The following is a 20,794-nucleotide window of genomic DNA, read 5'->3' on the forward strand; positions in this document are numbered from 1 at the left end:
ACACAAGCGGGGGCGGGGGAGGTGGGAGAGGGAGAAGCAGGCTTCCCACCGAGCAGGGATCCCGATATGGGGCTTGATCCCAGGACCCTGGGATCATGACCTGAGCCGAACGAAGGCAGACGCTTAACGACTGAGCCACCCAGGCGTCCCTAAGATTTTATTTTTAAGCAATCTCTACACCCAACGTGGGGCTAGAACTCACGAACCTGAAACCAAGAGTCGCAAGCTCTACGGGCTGAGCCAGCCAGGCGCCTCTCATTTCATGATTTAAAAGAACGTCTGCTTATTGTCAAAAGTGTGGAAATTACAGGGAGGCACAAAGAAGAAAATAGATATAACTAAAGGTCCAGAGTAAGCCACTGTGAACATTTGGGTGTATTTCCATTCAACTTTCTTCTTTAATTTACATTTTATTTTTGTCTGTTTTAAACGTATCTTCATAGGTATATATACATACATGTACATGTACCCCCTTGAACATTCTAACATACTTCAGCACATCATCATAATTTTAAATGATCATATAATATGTCACTCAATGAGTGTATTATATCCTAGCTAAGCTCTTCCTCCATGTCCTCATCTGTAAAATGGAGATACTATGTGTGTCTACTTTGTAAATTCCTTGTGAGTGTTCATTGTGGTCCCAGGCATGGCAAGTACTCAGTGGGTGTTAGACATTGTCATTATTGTTATTACTATATCCTAATTGTGGGCATTTAAATTCTAACCTCATTCTATTGCAAATAACTCTGTAAGGAACCTCTCTGGCTCAAGGCAGTTTTGTGGGGGGCCTCAGAGAGGTTGCTCACCCCCACACTCACACTGAGCACAAGGGTGGACAGAGTGAGCAAGGTGTGCTGGAGAGAACAAAAATTAGGACGGCAGATATGTGCCACTGGGAGCCTGGAAAGAGGGGAGTCTGGGCAGGGGGGAGCAGTGTCTGCAAAGGCTCAGAAGCCTGAAAGATATGGGAATTCTGAAGAGCTTGGTGGGGCAGCAAAGCATGTCTCTACTTTACCAATGGGAAAGCAACTTGTCTGCCAACAGGGATGGGAACTAGCTTTGGACCACCTGACTCCCTGGCCAGCACTCCACACAGGCCGTGGGCCAACCCACCCTCCCTAAAAACGTCTGTGGCTTGAAGGGAAGAGGAGAGGAGAAGAAGAGTTGGGGGAGGAACAGTTTGGGGCCCGGGCAGCTGGTGTGCCTATGAGCTCCAGCTTTATCAAGGCTCTGCTGTCCTGCAAGGCTAGGCTCAGCTCCCTTTGCCTCCACGTCTTCTGGAGGCCTCCCAAATGCAGACCCTCAGGCTGGTGACTGGCAGGCCTCCAGAGACCCCACCCTCACCTCCCACCCCTCAACCCAGCCCCTTGTAGACAAAGGCTGGAAAGTCCTGGGGCCCCTGCAAGTTACCAGCCAGAACACATAATTCAGCCGCAGCCTGCCCTGTGTTTATTTTTTGAAAGACCGTGGCCATGACACCCAGGGCTTCTGCCAAGAGGGAGGAGCCTGAGCAGGTCCAGAAAGAGTTGGGGGCTTGAGCAGGGTGAAGGTTCAGGGCCTTCCAGGCCAAGTCAGCCCAAGATACAGATGCTGACAAGTGAAATTTGAAGACTCTTGCCTGTTACCATTCAAGGTCCACCATTAAAACTGATTCTATAGCATCTCCAAGGCTTTCTAAGCATCAAAAAAATTAGTAATTCTTGGAAAGGAACACTTCTCCCCTTTTGTGGGCTGAATTTGAGAGCATTGTCTGTAATAGCAGCCTCATGGCTGCATGGTCCCCACACATGTGTGTAATTCTTTTCCACATACTGAGGAGCTCCTGTCCCCTGTTCTTTCGAGAAGATAGGCCAAGGACTAGGAGACGGCAGTCCCACGATGGTGGGAGGTCCACACTCTAGGCCTTGGACATTTTCTGCTAAGAGGACCTGACATTTCTCTGAAGGGCCATTGGAAGTTAAACCTCAGATTCAGAACATATGAGTGGGAAGGGATCCCAGAGGTGTTTGGCCTTTCCTCTCGTGGGCAGAGGAGTGTTAGGAAGACCTCAGAGATGGGGAGGGACTTAACCACACCAGTTGGTGGTAGAGCGGGGATGAAAACATAGGTCTCCTGATTGCAGTCCCAAATCTCTGGGACCATGGTGTCCCCCTCCATCAGAGAGAAGTGGGGAGACATTTAGCAGCAGCTGGGTGTGGGGGGTCGAGGGAGGCTCTGAGCCAAGTGCCTGGTGTGCCAATGAGGGGCTTACAGTCGCCCAACCCCCCTTGAGGGGCGGCTAGAGGCTGAGACATCTGAATCAGGGTGGGTAGAGGGCTGGCGGGGGCGGGTCCCGAAAGCTGTGGAGAACAGGGTGGAGAGACAAGGGAAAGTTTCAAGTGGGAGTTACATAAAAGGTTGAAGGGTGAAGGGGATCTCATTACCAGGAGGGGTAGAGAAGGGGCTGTCCAGCCGTGGGGAGGAGCAAGGCAACATCCTGAGAAAAGGAGGTGGACCTTCCCACTCCTAGTTGCAGTGAGTCCCTGGGGCTGTAGCCAGGACCCCAGTATCTAGTGCAGACCTCCCACTTCAGGGCCCCAGGATGCCATCTATCACCCTTAGAGGGGCGTATATGTTTATACAGAGATCGGTAGGACATGGGTATTTTATTCAAAAGAGTAAGTGTCTAATGGTTGCAAGGCAGGCGTTGTGCCAGGTGGTGAGGAAAACCCTTTCCGGAGCAGTGGCAGTGTGGATCTGTGTGTGCTGGTGGGGGGAGGCAGGGGGTGCTGTTTTCTCAGTCTTCATTCTCTTGACTTTCAAATTGCAGTTTAAGAGCCATCTGTTCACGTTCAACTGTTGAGGTGGCTACTCTCTCCTTTCACCTTAATCATGTCCCCCTCCCCCACCCCTGGCTCTCTGAGCCTCGGTTTCCCCACATGTAAAATGAGGCAGGTCTTAAGCCCAGTCCAGGCTCTTTGCTGGGATGGCAGAGGCGCCCTCTGGTGGCCATCATGGTCCATGCAAACTGGGACCAGGCTTGGCTCCTTGCCTGGCCCTCTGAGTGTGCGGCTGTGTGCGTGAGTGTGGCTGTGTATTGAATGGTACACAGAGGATGTGTCAGGCTTGGGATACACAAAATGCAGAGCTTCCCTGACTCTCAGTCCCTGATAAAATCACGGACAGAGGGGTAGGGCCATTTAAAACAAAGGAAAACGGGCTCCTCACTCAGTGGGGGTCTGCTTCTCTCCCCTCTCTCTCTCCCTCTGCCCCTCCCCCCATCCTCTCTCTCTCTTTCTCAAATGAATAAATAAACCTTTAAAACAAAGGCAAATACTGCCAAAACCTTCCTGGGGCGGGCCTGGGTTGCCCATTTTGCTAATACACATGGAGAGCATTACTCCTCTGCTCAAAATCTCATCTTGTTACCCCTCTGCTAACCAGGGTAAATATCAAACTCCTGGCCAGGGCATTTAGGGTCCTCCTAAAGGTCCCTTCTTGGTCTCCCCTATGGCCTCATTTTTACTTTTCTTTCTTTCCTGTCCCACTTCAGGTGAACTATTCGATCCTTTCCCATCTCCTAGTCTCTCCTTACACTGGTCCTTTTCCCAAGAGTGTCCTACCCTCTCCTTTGGTCCCCACAGCATCTTTCAAAAGTTGCCAAATGCGGGGCACCTGGGTGGCTCAGTTGGTTAAGCGACTGCCTTCAGCTCAGGTCATGATCCCAGGGTCCTTGGATCGAGTCCCGCATCGGGCTCCCTGCTCTGCGGGGAGCCTGCTTCTCCCTCTCCCACTCCCCCTGCTTGTGTTCCCTCTCTCACTGTGTCTCTCTCTGTCAAATAAATAAATAAAATCTTAAAAAAAAAAAAAAGTTGCCAAATGCTATCTCCCCCAGGAAGACTTCCTGGATTTTTCCAATTAGGTCTGAGCTCTCCTTCCCCTGAATATCCTGGTAACTTTGTCTACACCTGTCTCCCTGGATGTAGAGAGTTTCCCTAGGTAACTCAGGTCAAAGATGTCCAGTTCTCTAGCCCCTCCCTGGGAATGGCTCCATGTCTGCTTCGTAACTGAGTCATTTCAAATACTGAACCCTCCCCACTGGCATCCAGGCTGTCCTCTGCAGTGCCCTGACTCCCACGAGGAGTCCCCCTCCCTTGTACCCTAGGTTTTAGCCAATAGGGCTGCTCTTGTGGAAGGAGGTCTGGTGGTAGAGGAGAAAGACATGAGACTTAGGTCAGACTCTTGTTGGGTCCTAACCTTCAGAAGGCAAATGGCTACCCAGTACATAGGCTCCAGCTGCTGAGCTGTGTATGGGAGACTGGTTTCTGCATGCCCCAAATTAAGAGTTAGACCCCACTGGCCTGGCTCTTTCCTTCAAAGACAGAAGTAGTAACTGTAGCCCTAATAGTTAATACTTCTGGCTATTATGGGCGCCTGGGTGGCTCAGTTGGTTAAGCGACTGCCTTCGGCTCAGGTCATGATCCTGGAGTCCTTGGATAGAGTCCCGCGTCGGGCTCCCTGCTCGGCAGGGAGTCTGCTTCTCCCTCTGACCCTCCCCCCTCTCATGCTCTCTCTATCTCATTCTCTCTCTCAAATAAATAAATAAAATCTTTTAAAAAAAAATACTTCTGGCTATTTGTAGAAGTCTGCGATTATCAATGTGTTCTGCACTGTAACATGACATTCTCACACAACCCATTAATAGATGAGGAAACAGGGAGTCAGAGACGCTAAGTAACTCACTCAAGGTCACACAACTTTGAGTGGGAACGCTCAAACTCAGTCCCTGCTTTCCAAGTGTCTCCAAATCCTGTGCAGTTTCTGGAATACTCTGCTGTCACTGTGCTTTGCACATAGTAAGTGCTTGATAAACTTCTGGATAATAAAACACAGCCATCAACAAATATGCAACTATCTCTTTCTGCTAGCCTTCTAGTTTGCCTCAGTCCCACACATTCACCTCTGTGTGAGGAAAGAGTCTCAGAACTGGGATTGTCTGAGAGAGGAGGGGCTTTAGAAGCTGAAGGGGGAGGTGGTGCGTGTGTCCCAGGAGGGGTGAATTCCTTGAATCAGGGTGTTAGGCGGTAATGGGTCCTGGGCATGGTGAGGACAGGCAGGCACCTGCTGGGCCACTGTCCCAGTTGGTGTGTGGCTCACCAATGTCCCATCACTTCAGGCGCCACAGTGTGGCTGCAGGGTAAGGACTGAAATTAATCCAGGTTCTCTGAGAAGCAGATGCCAGGGCAGGATTAGATGTGCAAGAGGTTTATTAGAGGACATATCTGTGAGAGGAAGGGCAGGGTGCTGGGAAGGCTGAGAGAGCAGTAGAGCATGCCGATCTGACCCGGGGTGGGGGGCGGGGGGAGGGAGGAGGCAGGGAAGGAGGCAGGCAGATGGAAGGGGCAGTATTTTTGAGTGTAGAGCACTTCTAAGAAAGTTGGGCAAGGGACGCCTGGTGGCTCAGTTGGTTAAGCAACTGCCTTCGGCTCAGGTCATGATCTCAGGGTCCTGGGATCGAGCCCCGCATTGGGCTCCATGCTCCGCAGGAAGCCTGCTTCTCCCTCTCTCACGCCCCCTGCTTGTGCTCCCTCTCTCGCTGTCTCTCTCTGTCAAATAAATAAATAAATCTTAAAAAAAAAAGAAAAGAAAAGAAAGAAAGTTGGGCAAGACCAAGGCGGGGGGCGGGGGAGTCCTCTGGCCAGGGGGCCTGCGGGCGGGGTCCTGCCCTGCGTGGAAAGGGTCTTCTCCCTAGCCCTGCGTGCTCAGTCATCGCCGGGTGGGGAGCACCGCCCCTGCAGGCACGTGACCCGGCTGTGTGCCTGGGGTGGAGAGGCGGGCGTTGTGCGCGAGGGTGAGGAAAACCCTCTCTGTCGTAGAGTTGGTGTGAGTGTGTGTGTGTGCGCGCGGCGCGCCTCTTTCTCAGTGGTAATTCTGTTGACTCCTGTTCACATCCAACTGTGGAGGTGGCCATTTCCTCCCCCGTCCTTCACCTTGACCTTGTCACCTCCCTCTGAGCCTCAGTTTCCCCACATGTAATATGAGGCAGTTGGACTTTCTGGTCTTTAAGGCCTGAAGGGCAGCTGCTGAAGCCACTGGTTAACTATGCTGCCCTGTCAGAGAGCTGAGAGGGGCGTCCTCACGGGCCCCCACAGGCCAGCCCCACCTCACCGGCGGGGCTCGGGGAGACAGCCATGAGCGCCCACCGCCGCCAAGAGGGAGCGTGTGCGCCTCCGGAAACCCAGCAGAGAGACTGATTGGCCCAGCCTGTGTCACGTGTCCAGCTACAGTCCAATCAACGATGGCCAGAGGGTGGAGCCAGTTGCCGCTGCCCACTCAGCGGGGCTTTGGCACTTGCGTTCCCAAGTGAAGGCGCGCACTGTGGAGTAGAGGCGCTCGCGGTGCAGGTGAGGAAGTGTGAGGTGTAGGTGGCACTCTGGCTGGCCGTGTCCTCCCAGCGTGACACACCTGGTACCTCCACAAGGCCAGGAGCTGGACTTTGTTTTTCCCAGTGCTGGGTTGTGCACACTGCGTGGCCCCTAGGAGTGTCCCGGCGGCCGTGCCCTGCTATTGCCCACCCTGAAAGACTGACCTCTGCTGGCCAGGACAGGCACTACACCTACCCGGTGGCCGCAACCCCAGGGCAGGAACACGGGGATCTGTCTTCCCATTAGCCTAGAAGCCCCTGGTAGGTGGGGACACTGCAGTTAAATAGCCCAGGCTTTACTGTTGGGCTCAGATGTGGCTCTTTCACTAACTCGAGCAAGTTCCTTTCCTCCTTAAGGCGTTTCCCTCATCTGTCAAGTGGGTATCATCCCACTGAACTGGTGCGGAAGAGGCTATGTAGTATGGAGGTTGGGGGCTCAACTTTTGAGCTGATTTGAATCCAGCTTCTCCAGTTACTTGCTGTGTGACCTTGGGCAAGTTACCCAATCGCTTGAAGCCTCAATCTCCCCATCTATAAAATGGGAGGGAATAAGAATTTCTCATTTGTTCTCTAAAAGGTGATGTGAGGATTCAATAAGAGAATGCATGGAAAGCTCTGAACATGGAATCTGGCATCACATCATTGTGAGGTGGCCTTGCTAGGCAGTATGCTGGGGGCATGCTCATTTATCCCTTATCCTTCACCTCTTCCCCAGCCCCACCTCTCACAGCACCCTGGCTAATGGGCCAACCAGTGATCGGTGTCTGGCCTACAGCGGGGACTCAACCATGCATGAAGAGTGGGAATGCACTGTAGACCTCCTCCCTGGGTGGCCTCAACCTCATCCCATCAGCTTTTATCGAGTATTCCTCACCTAACAGGTGAGTCTCTGTTTTGAAGCGTTCCCAGGCATTTCTGCACAGGCAGGATGCATTCTACTGTGTGAACACTCACTGCAGGCTTGGAAGGAGCCTGTCTTAGATGTCTGAACATTTGGATTTCAGTCCACTCTTTACTACTCACTCCCTATTTGCCCCTCCGCCCAAATAAAGAAAGATTCCATGAGCTGGGGAGGGAGAGGAATCATGGGGGAAGTGAGAAAAGAGGAGGGATCCCCCAGTTAGGTCTCAGGATCCAAGCAGGGAGAGGCCTTGGGCCCCTGGTGCAGCCAAAGATGTGGGAGGAGCCTGGACCTCCTTGCACCACAACAGGTAATGGAGTGGAAATGGAAGTTGTCCAATGGGTACACCCAGGCAGATGGGCCTGATGCGGGCTCACAGAATTGCCAGGAGCAGCAAAAGGTTTCTGGGTGCCCAGGAGGGATTCCCATAACCTGCAGTGGGGTGGACTCAGGCATGTGTTTCTGATGTGCCCAAGAGTGTGGCACAGACAAGGCACAGAGGGCAGGGGGACCCAGAGAGGCTGAGGTGGAGCCTAGAAGGAGACTGCACATCATCAGTGGGCACCAGTGTCTGATGTCTAGATGTCTTAGGGAAGAACAGCAAGACAGATGACCAAGAACTGGATCTCCCTCGTGTTCTTCCTCCCCCACCTCAGTACTACATAATTCCCACCCCTACCCAAGAACTGAGGTATAGCCTTCACTAAGATTAGGTATCCTCCATCCAAGTAAAATGAGGGCTCAAAAAAGAAATATGTACAGGTTCATACAGGTGAGATGAGGTAGCTTCCAAAGAGAATTAAGCTAATGTTAACCTTTGGATCTGCAATACTGGACAGCAAAATATCCACACGCTATTAGGGAAAAGATTTGTGATCCAAGAGTCTTCATTCTAGTCAAGATACTATTAATCCTGTCAGGGCATTTTTGGGGCACATAGGGACCGAACAAAATATGCAGGGAAATTCTCAAACCAAATGGAATCTGGGTTAGAAGAAAGATCTTAAAATAGGGGATGAAAAAAAGATAGGGGATGAAAAAGTATACAGGAAACAGTAGGAAGGAACAGATATGTTAGCTAAGTCTGAATGAATGATGACATGATTAATTTGTTTTAAGTACGGATTCTTGAAAGGCCATGCTATAAGGGAAGACCTATTAAGAGTCAGAAATGAAGTATGGAAGTTTGCACTGTCCACTATGGTAGCCACTAGTCACATGTGGCTCCTTACATTTAAATTAATTAAAATTAAATAAAATCAAATATTCAGTTCTTCAGTTGTACCCACCATTTTTCAAGCATTCAATGACCATGCATGGCTAGTGGCTACTGTACTGGACAGGGCAGATATAGAACATTTCCACCATTGCAGAAAGTTCTTTTGGACAGTGGTGATCTAAACTGTCAGCAAATCCATGGAGGGGAAAGGATGTTTTGTAGCTTAGAGGATAAAAGTATTCTAAAGATCTTCTAAAAGGATAGGGGGATGTGAACAGGCAAAACCAGCAGCAAAATAGAAAAGAGGGTAGAATTTCTAAATAAACAAGTGACCATGATGGTGGTTGTGGACCTTGGTATAAGGAATAAAGAGAAATTTGACCGAGCCAGAAAAGGGAAAGGAGAGAGAGGGAGGAAAAATATAATCAGTAGTAAATATGAAATTAGGTGGGAAAAGTAAAACTAAGTTCATTAGCTATCACAATCATTATGATCTGGATGAATCCCCCTATCAGAAATCAAAGATGCCATTTCCGGTAGATATGTAGAGAAATATCCCCTAGGACAAAACATCTAAAATGCTGGATAAATTTTTTTAAAATATAGTTTTAACAACATTGCTTAGATGACAAAAAATAAGGGAAATGTCAGTGTTCAGAAGCATCAAGAAATCTTGAGTCTGTAGAGGTAAATACGTTTTGGAGTTAGCATTTGCCCAAAGGATATCTGCCTATTCCTGGTAACCCAAAGTCTGGGTTTAACAGGCTATACAGCTCATGGCATAGAAGATAATTCCTGGGACCCAAGCAAGGTAGGAAATAGTTAAGAAGACCTCTGCCTAAAGCTAGGATCCCAGAGGGCTAGTTAACTAGGGGGGAAGAGTGTCCACAGAGATTTGTCTGCGTCTGTCTTCACTGGAGTTGGAGCAGAAGAAAGAAGGGTCTTTCCTGAGAATCTCTAGGACAAGCCCAGTTTCAAGTGGGTGTGGTGCCAGAATTCACCCTGCCTATTGCCCCTGCATTCCCCTGCTCAAAAAAAAAATCTAAGTAAAAATGCAGTTTAAAGTATTCCCCAGATGCCTGATGAAGCAATTGCAAGTGCTCCCTGGAGAAACAGTTTAAATCCAGGCTTCAAAGAATTCTCACACATAAACTTGCAAGGAACAGGAGGTCATACAAAATAAAAATTAAAAAAATCATTAAACAAAAGAGAAAATAAGCTACATGAAATAAGAGTCAGCAGAAAACAACATTGCTGAATCAGACCAACAGCAACACTGACTGAAGATACTGAAATTATCTGTTATAGAATATAAAATAATTATGTGTGGTTTGTTTAAAATAATTAAAAAAGTGATTGAATGTATGACAAAAGAATGAGAGTATCAAAACTGATCAAATGATCAGATACAACTATATGCTGCCTATAATTATATTGATATAATGATATAGATAGGTTAAAAGACTAAGACATAGATACTAAAAACATTGAGCAGTACTCTTTATTTTTTATTTTTTTAAAAAGGTTTTATTTATTTGACAGAGAGATAGAGCTAGAGAGCACAAGCGGAGGGAATGGCAGCGGGAGAGGGAGAAGCAGGCTCTGCACTGAGCAGGGAGCCTGATGTGGAGCTCGATCCCAGGTCCCTGGGATCATGACCTGAGCTGAAGGCAGATGCTTAACCATCTGAGCCACCCAGGCACCCCAGAGCACTACTCTTTAAATAGGTGAATTTATGATACATAAATTATATCTCAATAAAGCAGTTAAAAAAGATTAAGATACATCATGCAACACCAATCAAAAGAAAGCTGGAGTGACTATATTAATATCGGACAAAGTAGTCTTCAGAGCAAAGAAAATTACTAGGGATAAAGGGATGCATGACATAACAATAAAAGGGCCAGTTCATCAAGAAGGCATAACAATCCTAAGTGTGTATGCACCTAATAACAGGACTTCAGAATAGAAGGGGCAGAACCTGATTAAACTGAAAGGAAAAGTGGAAAACTCCACAGTTATAGTTGGAGACTTCACTATTCCTTGCTCAGTAATTAACAGAACAGGTAAATAGAAAATAGCAAGCATATACAAGAGCTGAGCCATAAACCAACTGGAACTAATTGATGGTGATAGGACATTCAATCAAAAACCAGTTGAAAACAAATTCTTTCCAAGTGTGCAAAGAACCTACATCAAAGAAGACCACATTTTGTCATAAAACAAGTCTTAACAATTTAAAAATAATTGAAATCATACAAAGTATGTTATTTGATCACAACAAAATCAAACTAGAATTTTATAGCAGAGCAATAACTGGAAAATCTCTAAAGACTTTGAACTTAAAAAACACACTTTTAAATAACTCATGGGTCAAAAGGAAAGTGTTATGGTAATTAGAAAATATCCTGAACTGAATAAAAAGAAAACATACCAAAATTGTGAGATGCAGCTTCAAAAATGCTTACAGGGAAATTGATAGCATTAAATGGTTATATTAGAAAAGAGGAAAGATCCCAAATCAACAATCTCAGCTTTCACCTTCAGAAACTAGAACAAGAAGAGAAATATAAACCCAAAGCAAGCAGAAGGAAGAAAATAATAAAGACAAAAGCAAAATTAAATGGAATTGAAAATAAGAAAACAATAGAGAAAAACAATGAAATAAAAAGCTGATTCTTTGAAAAAAATGAATAAAATTGACAAAGTTCTAGGTAGACTGACTAAGAAAAAAAAAGAGAGAATATACATATTACCAGTATCAGGAATGAGAAATGAATTATCGCAACAGACCTCACACACATCAAAAGACTAATAAGGGAATAATAATATGAACAACTTTATAAAATAAATGGACAACTTAGATAAAATGAACTAAATCCTCAAAAGCCACAAACCACTAAAAACTCATCCAAGAAGAAATAAATAACTATATTTATTAAAGAAATTGAATTTATAGTTAAAAACCATCTGAAAAAGAGAATTCCAGACCCAAAAGATTTCACTGGCAAATTCAACCAAGTGTTTAAAGAAGAACTCAAACCCATCTTTTGACATATAACCTCTTCCAGAAAATAGAAGGGAACACTTCCCAATTCATTTTATGAGTCTAATTTAATCCTGATGCCCAAACCAGACAGATAGTACAGGAAAAGAAAACTACAGATCAATATCCCTCATGAACATAAATGCAAAAATTCTTGACAAAATATTAACAGATTGAATCCTGCAATACATAAAATAATGAATGGTCTTAGGAATGCAGGGCGCTGAAGATGAGTCAATGTAATCCACTCTATTAACAATCCAAAGAAGAAAGACCACAGGAGCATATATCCATCAATGCAGAAAAAGCATTTAAAGCCAACAGAGCCAGCTCCAGAGGCTTTGCTAGGGCAGAGTCAGGTGGATACCACAAGGAAAAGAGGAGACTGCAGCAAGGTCTAATGGTAGTAGAGCTTAGACAAAACCACCCCTGGAAAATGAGAGTCTCGCCTGAGTGGAGAAATACTGAAGGATCAGAGTGCTGTCTATTGGGGAACTGAATAAAGGGGCTTGAGAGTATGAGACCAAAGGTGGCAATCTTACAAGGAGTCATTTTTGTGGGAGAGAGATGACTTGGAGAGAGAGGAATCTTCTGGATGGTTGACGGTGAAGGAAAATAAGGAAGCGACGGGCAGAAATTAAAGGCTCTATAGAAACAAAGGAAACCTATTAAAACCACTTCACTTTACAAACAGAAGAGGACACTCTTGAACTAAAACTGAGAGAGCCTCTCAGGTGCTTTACCCTTGTCTACATAGAACCACCTGTAAGTCCTGCTCAAGAAAAAGATCAGATATTTAAAGTAGAAAATGGAAGCCAACATCTACATAAACCTACGATAAAACAGAAAATGAAAGTCAAGATATTTTCAGCTGATAAAATTCTCTCCAAAACCAATGGCGAAGGAGAGCAAAAACGATTAAAGAACACCCTGACTTGTCGTCAGCATACCTGTTCTAAAATAAATACTAAACGAAGTTCTTCAGATGGAAGGGAGATGATACCATAGGAAACTTGGAACATCAGGGATGAAGGACAAACAACAGAAATGGCAAATATCTGGGTAAATGACTGTTCACCTTCTCTTGAGTTCTCTAAAATATGGTTGACAGTTGAAAGCAAAAATTATGACTTTTCTGGTAACATTTTCAATGTAGATCTAATATGTAAGACAGCTATAATATAAAGAAAGGAGGGTAAAGGGACTTATATGGTGGTAATATTTCTACATTCCTTAAACAAATATTTGCAGATAGGAGGAAAAAAAAAACAACAACCCTACCTCAAATCATAAATTTGAAAGCTCAGACAGGAAGTGGGCAAAACAGAAACAGTAGATGCAAAATGAGTGCTTACTAAATTCAGGGAAGAAATAGGAAAGAACATAATCTCAGAAATGAAACGCATTGCAAGGTGCCCAGGGGAGAACAGATTTGACCGAACAATGTAATAGGAGAGGGATGAAAACAGCTAAGAATGCCAAGATGAAATAAAGAGATTTAATAACACCAAAGAGAAACTGCTATCTGGAGAAGGCAGGCAGAGAAGTGTCAACTTGTATATAATTAGAGCCCCTGAAGAAAGAAGGAAAGAAAAAAAGACAAGTAAACAGAACAAAAAATTAAAACCATAATACAATAATACTCTCTGGAAATGAAATAAGATCTGAATTCCTCTGTTCAAAGGGCTAACTCTGTACCTGGGGAAATAGACCTGGAACGGTCAGCTCCAAGACATTAGACTTTGGGGATAAAGAAACAAATCCTCTGGGCCCTGAATTTGAAAAGACCAATTCCTTCCCATGGAAAGGAAATCAGTTTGGCATCAGACTTCTTCATAGAAACATATGAAGAAGTACAACAATGGAGCATTTTCAAGAAGCTCAAGGGAAAAAAGTACAAACCATGGATTTTTAGGTCCAGATGAACATAAATAGGCAAAAGAATAGTTCTAAACATGCAAGGTCTCAAAATACCACATTCACAAATCATTCCTGAGGAATCTGAATACCCCTATTATTCTTTTTAGTAATAAGGATGCCTGGGTTCGAGTCTTTCCAGGGCCACTCTGTTGTGTGACCTTGGCAAGTTATTTCCTTTCCCTGGACTGGTGGCTGGAAGTCTTTGAGATCTCTTGTAGCGTTAGCCATGTTGGTTTTACTTAGTCTTAATGAAGATCCTAGGACTGCAGACTTGGTGAAATGGAGTAGAGAGAGCAGGGTGCTATGGTCAAATGGATTTGGGTTGGAATACTTTCTCTGCCCCAGCCATCATCTGTCCATCCTCCAGCCAGCCACTCATCAAATTCTGGAGAACCCTCAAAGTGCGAGGCACACCGGTAGGCTCTGTGGATACAGGTGAGCCAAGCAGATCCAGGGAGCTTACGTTCTAGTGGGGGAAGGAGACCTTTAACTAATAGTCACACAAATGTATACTCACAAATTGTGGTAAGCAATGTGAGAAAAGTACGCAGGATTCTCTGAGCGTGGATACAGCATGGGACTGAGAGAGCCGAGGGAAGGCTTCCCTGAGAAGATGACACTTGGGCTGAGCTGGGAACAATGAGGGGTCTCCTAGGGGAAGGGGGCAGGCTAGGACATTCTGGGCAGAGGGGACAGCACAGGCTGAGAGTACTGTGGTAAGAGGAAGCACACATTTTTGGGGGGCCAGGTGGCAGAAGCAAGTGGCCAAGTAATGGGACAGAGATAGGGGCCGGATCCCAGGGTGAGGATGTGGTCTGTCTACAGTAGCATCGGGAGCGCATTGAAACATTTGAAACGGGGAGGCAGGATGATAAAGATTATTCTGACCGCACTGGGGAGAATGACTCAGTGATGGGGGGAGCAGGCGAGCAGGAAAATAGATCTTTGCTGTGTGGCTCTGGGTACGTCACTGAACTTCTCTGAGCCTTAATCTCCTCTCTTGTAAAAGTGGAATAATAATGCTAACCTGCAGGACTGCCGTGAGGATAAGATGAAATCAAGGGCGCTGAATGCCTGGCACAGAAGAGAGGGTTCAACAGCTCTGCTCTGTGTTACTGTTTAATTTACCTCAGACAAATGTGCAGTCTCTAAAAATGGTCTATGGTGTTGTCTTTTCCTCTCCTCTGGGCTCCTGTCTGGGCCTTCTGCTCCCCACCCCAGTTTAGGAATGTCTGTGACAAAAATTGAATGTAACTTCAGTTTGAGTAGGTAAAATCACGCCCTGGCTCAGAAACACATATGGGGAGCACGAGGACCCATGAACCAGAGAGGAGCAGGGTCCCCGGGATCTGATCCCCACCCTCTCATTGCCTTGTCAGTGTTTTTGAGGCTGCAGCTCAGCGCTGTTCAGACCTCCTAGAACAAGAATAAAATCCTTCCTTGTAGGACTATCATTTCCAAAGGAAGCACCAAAGCTATGAGAGAGATTCTTTCTCTTGCTGTTCTCTCTCTCTCTCTTTTTTATACTACTTTCTATTTGCTTCAGAAATGTAAACTAGTTTGAATCTCCAACCCATTGAGCCCCAAGACAGTGAGAACCCAGCTTTGACAAAGCTCCCCCATCTGCTCACACCGTGGGAGAATGACGGGTGAACAACCATTCATTGCATGCGTATGGCCTGTGAAGACTGGCCTCAGAATTTTATATACTGATCTCTTTTATTTTTATGTGAAGTTTAATATACATATGATGAAGTGCACCATGCATTCCAATCTTACATGTACAGCTCAGTGACATTTTATAAATTTAACTACCACTGTATCCAAGATCTAGAACATGCCCAGCACCCTAGGAGGTCTCCTGTGTCCTCTTCCTGGTCAGTACCACCCCTGCCCCCAGAGGTCATGATTCTTCGACTTTTGTCACCATTGGTTAGTTTTGCCAGTTCTTAAATTTCACAGAAAGGAGATCTAGTCTCTTAGTTTCTAAATGAATTAGGAAACCTGTTTCCTAATGGATAAAAAGGAATAAGCACCTTCTTCACAGGTATTAAATAAGTCATAACAGCTAACGCCTCTCACCCATAATAGATGCTTAATAAATGTCCCTTCCCTCTTTGCCTCATCAGAGCAGGAGTTCCTGCCGGATTGGGATGTGAACCCTCCTGCCTTATGATCCCTACAACTGTGTTTTGTATCTAAGGGCTGCTTTTTCTTGCGATTGGCTGAGAGAATTAGGGGTCATCACTCTGAACTGTATATGTGCTTCCTGGTGGCTCTGTCATATTTACCCTGCACTGGATTCAGTGGGAAAGGAGAGATTTGGATGCTGGCTGCATTAGGAATAATGCTCTGGGAGATTCCGCAAACAGCAATTTAAACAAATTAGTTTCATTTCCTTCCTTTGGATAAAAGAATTATGGAGGCAGGCCACCCGATGCTGATACAGCTGGTCCTTGATGCCACCAGGCGCCCAGAATCTTTACTGGTGGAACCATTCCCATCACAAAGTCCCCAATTTGAGCTAGTTCGGCGGGGCCTCTGCTCCTGGCAACCAAACATACTGGCCTTCAGCAGTTTTAAATCAAGGTCATTGAGTGCTTTATATAGAAACTCAGCTTATTTCAATAGTGGAATCAAAGTAAGTTTTTGTGAGTTCATTCTGGTGAAGGCGAAACATCTCACATTGTTGTAAACAGTCTTGCGCATTTGTTTACAAAGTTCAGCATTGAAGATAGAGTTATTTGTGCTTGCACACAAATTTTAGTAGAACACAGCAGCATGGTAAAAACAATATTCACATCCAATTAGGAAATTCATGGAGCAGAAATGAACTTGGAATTGGTGCTGGTGCACATATTTGAAAATAGGGATAAAATAAGCTGCAATGGTATATCAATTGAAATAGAAATTGTACTTATTTGTCTGTACACACACACATAAAGAGTAATTACACTGCAATATTTTTGTGGCAAAGATTATATTTAATATGAAACATGTTTCAATATGGCAGCAGGGCCAGGACTAGGGGCTAGGGGAAGAAGGCATCCACCTCTGGTGTAAAGTGTAAGGGGGGGTGGGTACCAAAAAATATAGTAGTCAAGAAAATAGTATTTTAATGCAATATTTTAAAAATCAAAATTAAAGCAAAAATCCATGTGAACAAAATATCAACTTTTTTTTTTATTTGAGAGAGAGAATGAGAGAGAGAGAGAGAGCACAAGAGGGGGGAGCGGGAGGCAGAGGGAGAAGCAGGCTTCCCTCTGAGCAAGGAGCCCGATGCAGGACTGGATCCCAGGACCCTGAGATCATGACCTGAGCCGAAGGCAGACACTTAACCGACTGAGCCACCCAGGCGTCCCTCAAATTTTTTCTTATTAATTTGTAGAGTGCTCTTTGTATAGGAAGGACATTTACCTTTTGTCTGTCACATGTGTTGTTTCCCCCACTCTGTCGTTCACCCTCTGACTTCACTTATGGTATCTTTTGCCATTGCAAAATTTAAAATATTTTACATGGTCAGATATGTTCACTTTTCCTTTATGGATTCTGGATTTCTTTGGAGTTTTTTTTTTAAAGATTTTATTTATTTATTTGAGACAGAGAGAATGAGAGAGACAGAGAGCACATGAGAGGGGGGAGGGTCAGAGGGAGAAGCAGGCTCCCCGCTGAGCAGGGAGCCCGATGTGGGACTCGATCCAGGGACTCCAGGATCATGACCTGAGCCGAAGGCAGTCGCTCAACCAACTGAGCCACCCAGGCGCCCAAAATATCAACATTTTGAATAGACAGGATCAGGATTATCGATTTTTCCTTTTGCTTCAGTCATCCAATATGATTTGGCATGTCACTGCATAGCAAGATGTGTTTTGTTTTTTGCTGTCTGCCATCAGTCAGATTTTTAAATGTTTGAGGCTTTGGAGAATTACTTTGTAAATCATTTTAAGTGTTTACAGTGGAATTTTGTAAATGAGTCCTCTAAATTTTGTTCAAAAGAAACTAAAAGTCTTTAATCACAATGTTCCACAAGTGTGCCAAAAGAAAACTGTAACTTTTAAAACTTGTATTAAATTTTAGGTATTATAGACAAAGCCTTGAGCAAATTTCAGTGATTTCACACTGGAAAACGTTTACATTTATCCCTCAAAAGCGAGGGAGTTGTTGAATAAATTAGCTGATGGGAGGTCAAATGGGTGGCCAAGATTTAATTTAGAAATTCAGTAGTTTTTCTTTGACTTGTGGGAAGAATGTTTTGATGGAGCTCCTATTTTTAATTGGGCAAATTTATATTTTGTGCTTGAATTGAAGGGAAGATGGAAGGCTGACATTTTGCAGCATCTACAATTGGCAAAATATTAAAAAGATCTACAAAGTGAAGTTATGTGGTGAGTTTTATCTTCTCATAGTATTAAAGAAAGATATTCTAAATGGAGGTTAAAAAGACACTACCTGTGAAAATATTTGGGCTGAAATAGGTAACTATTCCTATCTAAAGAAATTAGAAGTGAGAATATCCTCCATTTGACAGAATTTGCTCAGAGCTTCCTAGGCATCTCTGCAGAGAAATGACATTCTTATTAAAAATATTGTGATTTCAACAACAGCCAAACTATGGAAAGAGCCCAAATGTCCATCGACTGATGAATGGATAAAGAAGATGTGGTATATATATATATATATAAAATATATAGTGGAATATTATGCAGCCATCAAAAAGAATGAAATCTTGCCATTTGCAACAGTGTGGTTGGAGCTAGAGAGTATTATGCTAAGTGAAGTAAGTCAGTCAGAGAAAGACAAATACCATATGATCTCACTCATATGTGGAATTTAAGAAAGAAAACAGATGAACATATGGAAAGGGGGAAAATTAAAAAAGGAGAGAGGGAAACAAACCATAAGTGACTCTTAACGATAAGAGAACAAGCTGAGGGGTGATGGAGGGAGGTGGGTGGAGGCTGACCTAGATGACTGATGCGCATTAAGGAGGGCACTTGTGATGAGCACTGGGTGTTGTATGTAAGTGATGAACCACTGAATTCTACTCTAGAAACCAATATTGCACTGTATGTTAACTAAAATTTAAATTAAAAATAATTGTAATCTACAGAGAAGAGTCTACAAAGCGTATCAACAATTCCCATCTTATTAATCATAAAATATAACTTTGAAGATGATTATAGCAATTCTTTGAGGAGGGGAGAAAGAGACCATAGTTTTTAAAAAAACGCATATTCTTTAAAGAAGTACCAGTGACATGATATTAGAAACAAATGTGGCTAAGAAATTGATTAAAGTACATGAATATATACCAAAATTCTTATTCTTTTTGTTACTTTTAATGCTCAGATAATAAATACCGTAAGTTGCTAACAATTTAATGTATATATTAAATAACAATTTAATGTTATTTAAAAATAAATTTTTAATATTAGAATAGCTTTATATTGACAGAAAAATTGCAAAGATAGTACAGAGAGCTTCCATGTACCTCCTCACCCAGCTCCCCCTCTTACTGACATTGTACATTAGTATGGTACATTTATTATCATTAATGAACCAATATTGGTGCATTTGTATTAACTAAAGTCCCTACCTCATTCACATTTCCTCCGTTTTTTTTTTTTTAAAGATATTATTTATTTATTTGACAGAGAGAGAGACACAGCGAGAGAGGGAACACAAGCAGGGGGAGTGGGAGAGGGAGGAGAAGCAGGCTCTTTGCAGAGCAGAGAGCCCGATGCGGGGCTCGATCCCAGGACCCTGGGATCATGACCTGAGCCGAAGGCAGACGCTTAACTACTGAGCCACCCAGGCGCCCCTCATTTCCTCCGTTTTTACCTACTTTTTTCTTTTCCAGGATCTCATCCAGGCTGTCACACTACATTTACAAGTCTCCTTAGGCTCCTCTTGGTGGTGACAGTTTTTCAGACTTCTTGTTTTTGATGACCTTGACAGTTTTGAGGAGCACTGGTCAGGTACGGCTCTATTGGACTTTGCTGTTTTTCTCATGCTTAGACTGGGGTTATGAGTTTTGGGGAGAAGACCACAGAAGTAAAGCGCCCTTCTCATCATACTTATCAACATACACTCTTGATGTTGGCCTTGATCCCATGGCTGAGGTGGTGTTGTCAGCTGTCTCCACGGTAAGCTACTCTTCTCTCTGTTTCTCAACCATGCTCTTTGGGAGGAAGCCACTATGCACAACCTGCACTTAAGGCTCGGGGTCTTGTGTTCTTCTTCCCTGAGTGTGGAGCATCTGCATAAATTATTTGGAATTCTTTTGTACCAGAGATTTGTCTTGTCTCCCTCATTTATTTATTCAATCATTGATTTATAGCACTATGGACTCATGGATATGTATTTTATACATTGGGTTATAATCTGATACTTTTTTATTTTCTTGCTTAAATTGTCCCAGCTCTGCCCATTTGGAGCTCTTTGAGTTGGCTCTTGTGTCTTTTTGACATAACCTTCATTGTGAGACTTTTGTGGGAGTGTTTGGGCTGTAGTATTTTAGACACTTTGGCAATTATATTTTATATGTTGATTTCTTTGTTTTTGAGGAAGGGAAATTAGGTGTAAAAATCTCTAGCCTGAGATTTAGTTCATATCCTTGAAAGATGGCTGGAGACCAATCCCTCAGGCTGGTTCCCTCTCCAAGGCCCTGGGCCCATGGCCTGAAGGGGCTGATGCCTGTCAGCAAGAGTTCTGGGGCTAAAGTGACGGAGGCACAACTCCAGACCTGGGCAACTTTTCCTCCCCTCCCCAGGGCACAGGGAGTTTTGGAGGAGAACTTCCAGGAGAGCCAAGCCTAAGCAAAGGAATGGGTCCCCAGGCATGCCCTTCCCAGAAACAAGGCATTATGGGTGACCTTTAGGGCCTGCACCCAGATCCTAGCTCCTATGTTCACTTGCTTCAGAATCTTGGGCAAGCCACTTAACCTTTGTGAGCTTTGGATTCCTGACCTGTAAAATGCCTCCCTTGTGGGGTCTGTGCAAGGGTTAAGATGTGTATAATGTGTGTGAAGGGTTTAGCACCCTGACGGAGGCAGCACGTCAATGATAGCTTGCTGCTATTGTGTTTTGCAATTACTAACAATTTCCAAGGGGCACCTCGGTTTTGAAAATAAATGGTGCAGTTATGAAGGCAGATGGATTTGCAGTTTGTAGAACCCTCAAGCCTAGCCAAAGCAGGCTGGGGACAGCGATGGTGCCCAGAAATGTGACCAAATAACTCACTGTGAAGACAGATGATGACCCTGCCCTAGGTTTGTGTGAGGAGGAGCTCCTTTAAAGA

The 20,794-nt window shown here is 44.5% G+C and overlaps 1 long non-coding RNA gene across 3 annotated transcripts in view; it reads left to right on the forward strand.

Annotated features, from left to right (window-relative positions):
* Positions 1-20,794, forward strand: part of LOC145723547 (uncharacterized) — a 127,877-nt gene that overhangs the window by 12,673 nt on the left and 94,410 nt on the right. For 2 of the 3 annotated variants that reach the window (XR_014148695.1, XR_014148694.1), the window contains exons 2-3: positions 7,125-7,290; positions 19,356-19,473. This is a non-coding gene — a long non-coding RNA (uncharacterized LOC145723547). Of the gene's footprint in view, positions 1-7,124; positions 7,291-19,355; positions 19,642-20,794 lie in introns of all 3 variants that reach the window. The other variant, XR_014148693.1, reaches the window with a different exon arrangement.

The sequence above is a fragment of the Leptonychotes weddellii genome, chromosome 9, assembly GCF_054177405.1.
Source record: "Leptonychotes weddellii isolate Sample4059 chromosome 9, ASM5417740v2, whole genome shotgun sequence".
NCBI lineage: Eukaryota > Metazoa > Chordata > Mammalia > Carnivora > Phocidae > Leptonychotes > Leptonychotes weddellii.